A 9,612-nucleotide genomic window follows, 5' to 3' on the forward strand; every position below is an offset into this window, starting at 1 on the left:
ATATGTATATATATATATATATATACATTTATGCAAGAGAAAGTTCATGAATATGGAATATAGTTGTAATGTATGTGAAATTTTGCATGTTGAACCTTAGAAATTGCTAAGTATTTTCCAGTTGATTTTGTCATTGCAAAAGAATGGCCTTTTCTTGATATAATGAGAACTTTCTTCTTGGTGTTCTGTTTCGCGCTACAGCGAGAAACTCTCGGGTTGAGAGGCTGGTTGCAATCCTGTAACTTGCTGCAGCGAGATGTCTACAGGTGGTTTTGCGCTACAACGAGAAACATTTGATCGTGCTTGCTAGCTTGTTTGGTTTCTGCCGTATTTGCCACTTCTTTAACATCATGATTGATCATGGACTTCCAACATCAAGGAATTGATTAATTAAGTTTGAAATGAGGGATTTTAGTGAGAAACCCTCGGCCAGCTAATGCTTTGAGCCCAAATTTCGCTGCAGCGAAAATTCATTCGCGCTGCAATTATCAGTCATTTCGCTCGACTTGCTTGAATGCTACTAAAGTTTTCACTCTTCAAATTCTTTGTTGTGCATATATCCTTCATCATCAAGTGATTAATCAATTAAGGGTTTTAATGAGGGGTTTTAATAAGAACTAAACTAAACTGCATTGTTTTTGAAAATAAGTGCATCATGATTTCTTTAAACTTTTCGTATCACTTGCTTGTTCCCTTCCTTTGTTCACTCACTGGGTTTATGTCACGACCTAAATTCTGGGCCATGACCGGAGCATGGGCCCAATAGACGTAGTCCACTAAGCCCAAGCAAGCCTATTTATATGACTTGTTCACCATTCCATCAAAAGTTGCTAAAGTCACATTTCATAATTTTGAATCAAAATAATGCTAATCATTGCCCACTCATAGTGGCATTCCCATCAAAATATACATATGTTGTCTACAACATATATATTAATAATTTACATTGGTTTGTCTATACACAACAAAAGGAGACTCGATTTCCAACAGAGAAACCCGAGTGATGTACGGCTACTAAATGCCAAGATACCTACAAAGAAAACAAATCTACAAAGGCACCTCGACCTAGTTACCGACTGCCTCTTGATCTGAAAACATGAAGTTGAAAACGGTGAGTATAAACTAGTGAATGAACAAGAAAGGGAACAAGCAAACAATAAGGAATGTTTAACAAAATCATGATGCATTCATTTTTCAAAACAATGCAATTTATTTTAGTTTTTATGAAAACCCCTCATGTAAACCCCACATGAGTAAATCACCTTATGAAAAGGGTCTATGCTCAACAAAGGATTTGGAGAGTGAAAACTTTAATAGCATTCATGCGAATCAAGTCAAATAAACGACGGTCGTAGCTGCAACGAGAATGCCTTTCCACTGCAGTGAAGTTAGGATTCAAGTTATTAGCCAAACGAGGATTTCTTAACTGGCCGAGGGTTTCCCACCAAACCTCCTCATTTCAAACTTAACTAATTAATTCATTAATGTTAGAAGTCCATGCTCAACTATGGTACCATAGAAGTGGAAAATAGGACAGCAATCGAACAAAATAAGGAACAAAACAGAAAGTTTTGTGCTATAGTGAGAATGAATCTCGCTGCAGCAAAATTTATGCCATAAAACAGAATTTGCAATTCTCGTCTTGACTCAACTAAATGAACAAGGTTAATAACAACACAAGGCCAATTGTGTGGCACACTAAAAACCTATAAAGATGAATTAGGGATTGAATGGAAAGTATGTATTTATATATCTTTAAGAATAAGTGCATGTCTATAGGACGATATGCTCGGGATGTTAAGGAGCAAATAAGAGAATAAGTGTTTTAGGATTACACAAACATCTTTGAGAAAGAATTACCAATCATACACGACAAGTATAAAATGTGGGATTTTTGAAACTTGCTGAGGAGCCTAACGGCCAAGTCACGGGTTAAGTGATCACATGCGGTGAGACGAAGTTTAAGATAGATATCCCTCAGGAAATACTCAAGAGAAGTTTTGTCAGGGATCTTGTGAAAGCAAGCATTAAGTTATGTGGTTATAAAGAGGAAGCCGTAAGCTTAAAGTGATATTCGTATTGACATTGAAAAGTACTTGAGGAGGACCTTGTTTCAAGTCTTGCAGTTTCAAGTACAAATTACAAATTGGTCCAGGGAGAATGATGTCACAATAGTATGGAAGAATAGAACAAAGGATGATTAAAGATAATTTGGATAATGAAGTTCGATAATGAAAAAACTTCCTAATGTAGTATGGAAATTGGAACTCGAAAATGCTTGAGGCATGCACGATTCAAATGAGTCTAAGTTTTAAGTGACTCATTAAAGTCGAAATGCAATAAAGATATAATATATATATATATATATGGTAGAGTTATGAAGAATAATTGAGAAATAATGATGCCTTTTAGGGATTATGGTATTGCATAAGATACAATGATCCAATAAAGATAAACCTTTGAAATATCAATGAGATTATAAAGCGTATAAGAATACCGGATTGTAATTTAATGCAAATGACATTTAGCAAGTGAGATGTGATTAATGACATCATGATGCAAGGATATATACAGTACGATGAAACTCAAGCATATAATTGGAAATGATATAAACGATATGAAGTTATGCATAGGCACAACAAGAATGTTGACATGCACTATGAGGATTATTATATTGAATCTTGGATAGGGATGGGGATGAATAAAGGAAAATGTAATCCAAGGCACGTGAACACATGGATCCCTATGCGTAACAAGGAATGTTGACATTTGGAAATGCATGTACATACGTATATGTGAAATTGATGACTTGACCAACCGAGGTGAAGAATTTTTCTCAGTAATTTGAGATTTGTACTTTATGTATTTGATGAGTTGTATAAATGGTACTTTATGTATTTGATGACGATCAAGCTTGGGTTAGCTTGGTTGTTGTGGTAGGTTCTAACTAAGCCTTAGAAAAGTTAGTTTTGGGTTTTAGTTGATCCCGTGAAAAACCATTGTTAAAGGTTGTGGCTGAGCTTGTGAAAATCCATTTTAGGTTTTGGTTGATCTTGTGAAAAACTATTATTAAAGGTTGTGGCTAAGCTTGTGAAAAGCCATTGTAAAAGCTTGGTGGAAGCTTGGGAATTCCACTGATTTTAGTAAATTGGTTTAAAAATCCTTGATTGAGAGATTAAGTGGACAAAACCACTGTAAATCATCGTGTTTTGTCTACGTTCTTTTATTTTCTTCTTACTCTTAGCACTTAAATCATTCCTTCAACAAGCTTTAAACTTCCATTTTCAAATTCTTTGTCAACATTTTACTTGGAAAGAATTTTAGTGTCATTCTGAAAATGCTATTCACCCCCCTCTAACACGTTCTTTAGGACCAACAATTTTTTGTTTGCATATCAATGATAGCAATTAGCTCCCGAGTCATGAAGGTATGGTCCGTTCTTCTTCCTTTGATAGTTATTTAGTAACCCACTTAATGCCTAGAGAGTCGGGTCATGTTCCGTTGATGAGTGGGTCTTTACTTTATGTTTATGCTTATGGATATTAAGCATGTTTATGATGAAGTAGCCAATGTTTGGCATTTACTTTATGAATGTTATGGATAAATGTGCAAAGGTGGCTCAAAAGCCTACATGGACACTCGAGGGTGTTGATAAATGATTATGGCATGGTGTATGAGTTTTTAACTTTAACTATGTTATTAAATGAATGAACTTATACTATTTATGTTGATAAGTTCCATAATTGTGTAATATTACTTATGGATGAATGCATGTGCTTGATACTATATGGCTTTATGGATTATGATTATGTTTAATGGGCCAAGTTATGAATGAATGAATGTACGGAAGCTTGTTTGGGTCTAGTGAGCTGTACCCGTCAAGGTTCCTGCACTAGTCATGTCACACCACGAGACGAGATGTGACAATTGGGTAGGACAACTTGCCAATGGTATGATTAGTTACATAGAGGCAAGGGGCTTGATGTTACACTAATTACTTGGCAAGAGTTTAGCATAGCCTTTCTAGAGTGTTTTCTATAAGACAGTGTGAATGAGGCTAAAGCCTGAGAGTTTGAGATACTGGTATAGACTCTAGGGATGACAATTCCAGAATACAACATATGGTTTACTGAATTGTCTCAATATGCACCTTACTTGGTCGTTACAGAGGAGATAAGTGTTATGAGGTAATGGATTGGTGCGACCTCTATATAGGGTCATAGTGCCCCATGAGTTTACTAACTACTCCAAGGCAGTGAATTGTGGTCAAAGACTGGAGATGAAGGATATGGAAACTTAAAGAGGTCAGGATAAGCCCAAGAAGGCTAAGATCAAAGGCTAGCATAAAGGTTCACAAACATCCCAATAGGGGAGTGGTTCAATTAGTAACTCTAAGAAAGGTAAAAAGGTTGCCAAACCACCTAAACAACAGACTATTGGGCAATCTCATCTAGATAGATCACCATGTTCTTCGTGTGGTAGGAGGCACCGAAGGCAATATCTCCAAAGATCCACTTCATGTTATTCATGTGGGTTGACTAGTTATTTTACTAGTGAGTGTCCTAATGGTTGAAAGTTTAAAAGATCGACTTAAGGACGGCCATAGCTAACTTTACCTGCCCCACTCATTGCGGTGCAACCTACTAAAGAGACTAGAGGAGCTAACGATAAACGTGCTAGTAGCTCATCACAGGGCAGAAGGTTTAGAGCCCAAGGTATAGCCAATCAAGGACAAGCTTTGACTACACAAGAAGCACAAGCATCCAATGCAGTTCTTATAGGTATTTACCTAGTTGTTTCATTTATACACGTGTATTGTATGACCCTGGTGCTACACATTCTTTCATGTCCCCATACTTTGCATCTAGACTAGGTATAAAGTGCTTCAAGAAAGAGCAAGAATTGGTAGTTTCCACACCCTTGATGAGGTGTTTGTGGCAAGGTATGAGTATAAAGTTTGCGTGGTCTGAGTTTGATGTGATTTTTGTGATGGATTGGTTATCTACAAGCTATTTTAGTGTGGATTGTCACTATAAGAGAGTTAGGTTTGACTACCCTATAAAGAGATCTTTCTATATACAAAGAGATCGCAGCATGGTCTCAAGTAGCATGATATTGGCTATGATTGCTAATCACTTGATGAGACATGGGTGTCGATGATTTTTGGTCAAAGGGGTTAAACCCCCAAACAGAGATAGTTAGTGTGGCAGATGTGCTTCTTGTGAGCGAGTTCGCAAATGTATTTTCGGAGGAGCTACCTAAATTACCTCCAAATCAGGAGATAGAGTTTTACATAGACTTGGCGAAGGACACCAATCTAATTTTTATACCACTATACTGAAATGGCACCAACTAAGCTCAAAGAGATCAAAGATCACTAGGAGGATTTGCTAGACAAAAGCTTCATTCGCCCTAATGTCTTACCATGGGTTGCACCGATTTTACTTATGAAGAAAAATAATAGATCAATGAGACTTTATCTCGATTATAAGCAGTTGAACAAAGTGACCATAAAGAACAAGTATACTCTTCCACATATAGATGATTTGTTTAATCAGTTGTAAGGGGCCAAGTGTTTCTCTAAAATTGACCTACAATCGAGTTACCATCAATTGAGGATTAGAAGTAGAGACATACCTAAGACTGCTTTCTGTATAAGGTATGGTCATTATGAGTTTTTGGTTATGTCCTTTAGATTGAATAATGCCCTTGCAACTTTTATGAATATGATGAATCGAGTGTTTAGACCATACTTGGATAAGTTTGCAGTCATGTTCATTGATGATATATTAGTTTACTCGAAGAGTCGAGAGGAACACAAGCAACACTTAAGGAATGTGCTACAAATTTTAAGGGAGCACCAGTAGTATGCCAAGTTCTCCAAGTGCGATTAATGTTAGTTTCTTAGGCCACTTAAGAATAGGGTGATGGTGAATCCAAAAAAGATTGAGGCAATGGAGAAATGGCCAAGGCCTACATCAGTGACTATGATAATGAGTTTCTTAAGATTGGCTAGACACTATATGAGATTTGTCAAGGATTTCTCTAAGATCGCTACTCTTATGATTAAGTTGATATAAAGAGGTGTCAAGTTTATATAGGTAGGCACATGTGATGAGAGCTTTGGGAAGCTCAAGAATTGTTTTACAATAACTCCAATGTTGAGTTTACCATGTGGTACAAGGAGTTTTATGGTTTATTATGACGCATCACGAGTAAAACTTGGATGTGTATTGATGCAACATGACAAGGTGAATGCATACATGTCGAGGCAACTTAAAAGGCATGAGCAAAATTACCCCATACACGATTCAAAAATGGCTATGATAGTGTTTAGCTTAAAGATTTAAAGGCATTATTTTTATGGTGAAACTTGTGAGATTTACATGAATCACGAAAGTCTCAAGTAAATTTTTGAGCAAAGAGATCTTAACCTCAAGCAACTTCGATGGATGGAGTTGTTGAATGATTATGATTGAACAATATTATACCATCACAGTAAAGCTAATGTGGTGGAAAATGCTTTAAGCTGGAAGTCTATAGAGAGTTTAGCTCACATCTTAGTTAAAAGGAGATCATCGGTGCAATGTATGCAAGAGTTGGGTGATATGGGCATTCGATTCAAGGTTAATAATTTAGAGGCATTATTAGCCTATTTTAGAGTGAGATTAATGTTGAAGGATCGCATCAACGAAACCCAAGATAAAGATGATTTAGTGGCAAAGGCTTTAGAGGATCCTCAAGGGAGGAAGGGCAAATGTTCACTAGAGGCACTAATGGATCCCTTAGACATGGATCTAAAGTATATGTGCTGCATATTAATGATTTGAGATGACAAATATTAAATGAGGCCCATGTGGCAGCATATGTTATTCATTCAGGCACCACCAAGATGTACCATGACTTGAAAGAAACATACTAATGCAAAGGCCCTAAGAGGGATGTGGTCGAATTTATGGCCAAGTGTCTAGTAAGCTAGCTAATTAAATTAGAGCATCAGAGGACTGCCAGATTATTACAGCATTTACCTATTCTTGAATGGAAGTAAAAGCATATTTCTATGAATTTTGTGATCGAACTACCCCATACAAGTAAGGGGTATGATTCAATTTAAGTGATTGTGGATAAGCTGAGTAAGTTCGTTCATTTCTTTCTGGTGAGGACCACTTATGGAGTGGCACAGTATGTGAGGTTGTATATTGATGAGGTAATGCAATTGCACAGAGTTCCAATCAATATAATGTCAAACAAAGGCACACAGTTTACTAGTCAGTTTTGGGTAGATTTAATAATTTGTGTTTTCGTATCTTAATCATGTCAACACAATTAAGACTTAAAACACGACAAGTTAAACATGAACGTAGTACAAATAATTATTCGTGTTAGCATCTAAAATACGTATATGAATATGTTTAATAACCGTGTAACACGACAAGACACAACTAACACATTTATTAAATGTGTCAGAATTTTTATTACAAGATGATATGATTAATAAACATGATTAAATGTGTCACTTATACACATTTTAACACGATAACATAATTAATCAAACGTGTTAACCATGGACACGATTACGATACAAAATATGATAAGGCTAAACCCAAACTTGTTTAACTTTGTGTCTTCTCATGTCATGTTACCATGTCGTGCCTAAAATTGCCAAGTCTAGATTTAGGGGAAAGTTCAAGAAGTTTTAGGGACTAAGTTAAATTTTAGTACTATTTTCCACCCACAGATAGATAGACAGTCTGATAAGACCATTTATGTCACAGCCTAAATCCAGAGCCATGATCGGTGCATGGGCTCAATGGGCATAGCCCACTAGGCCCAAGCAAGCCTCTTTATGAGATTCTGTTCCTCATTCTATCCATCATCTTTAAAACCATGTGTTGTAATTCTCAATGGTGAATGTTTTAGTAATATTTCATAGCAACCGATATTTGTATTATCTCAGAGTACTATCATTCATTGTCATCTCATAAGCGCATCATCATCAATCCAACATATACAGACTTCATTTATAACATGACTCCTAGTAGTTTACATTACATATACGTGTACACAGAAAAAAGACTCTCAACTGTCAGCGGAGTGACTTTTAGTGAAGGTACCACTACTGAGATGCCATAGTACCTACCAAGAAGACGAGCATATGTGGACACTCAATCTAGGTCCCAACTACCTCAGAATCTGAAAACATGAAGATTTAAAAATGTGAGTATAAACCCAATGAGTGAACATAGGAAGGGAACAAGCAACGACAAGGAATGTTTTAGAAAACATGATGCACTTACGATAAACCGTGCAATTTAGTCTCATTTTTGGTTAAAACCCCTCATTTCAAACTTTGAATGTTTAATCCCTTAATGTTACAAGATTCATGATGAACCATAAAGTTGAATAGAATGAAAATTTCAGCAATGACCAAGCAAGACAAACAAACAGAAGGTTTTCGCACTGCAGTGAAAAGGCATTCTTAGTTTGCATATGCTTTGGTTTTTCAAGAATATCTCACACTACAAAAGCCCAATTGACATGATTTTTAAACCATTAGAAAGATAAGAGGCTGAGCTACAACTTTTATGTTCACCACTTTGCCCATTTTCTAATTAAAAGGTGGTCAAAATCTTTGTTAAAGTGATAGTACTACACTAAAATCTTGGAACCACCCGAGAGTTTCTTGCTGCAATGAGAACCAGGCCAGTGTAACCCCCCCCCCCCCAACCAAGGAGTTTCTAGCTGTAGCGAGAATGTAGCAAGAAATAGAGCAATTTAGTTAAAAGGGGTATTGTTAGATCAAAAAGCTATTTTCTTGCTAAAATGAAAAGCAATTTAGGAGCAATTAACAATGCCAACATACAACACAATCACAATTATTTTCATAAACTTTCTATAACATATATATATACATACATCATCATGCATACCATCTCGCCACACTTAACTCATGTGCACTTCCTACATGCACAATGCATATCATCATCATCATCAGCTCATGTGCACTCCCACACCGCACATAGTTAAGTCATATCAGCTCATGTGCACTCCCACACACACGTAGCTAGGTCATCATTATCACACAAAAGGAACATCCAATGCATAATATACATATCAATATAATGTGATAATGCATGAACTATTCATATTACACATTTTACAAGATAGAAACATTTCATCAAAGGCTTGTTCCCCACGTATATTTTTAAAGCAAAAACAAATGAAACTTTCAAATGATTTATTTAAACATGTAGGCACTTCCCAAAACATTTTGAAATGCAAGTTCACTCACCGGTCTTTGTTGATGCTTTGATCAACTCTAACTTCAACCAATGCTCCATATGGAGATGTGGAATCTCATTGGAACCTACCACACCCAATAGCATCTCAATCACCCAAATTGGCATTAATATAATTCCAAAAGCTATTTCCTAACTCAAGTTTAACTAGTTATTCCTAACTAGCTTCCAATCACCATTAAGTGGCTATTTATTTCACTACTCTAGTCACCCTCAAAATGAATAAACAATCTAAACAATAAAACACTCACAGATCCCATTATTAGCCATTATCAACATCTTAAAAAAATCAATCTTAACTTATTACTCACCT

The sequence above is a fragment of the Theobroma cacao genome, chromosome 7 (assembly GCF_053813885.1).
Source record: "Theobroma cacao isolate CCN51 chromosome 7, ASM5381388v1, whole genome shotgun sequence".
NCBI classification, from domain to species: Eukaryota; Viridiplantae; Streptophyta; class Magnoliopsida; order Malvales; family Malvaceae; genus Theobroma; species Theobroma cacao.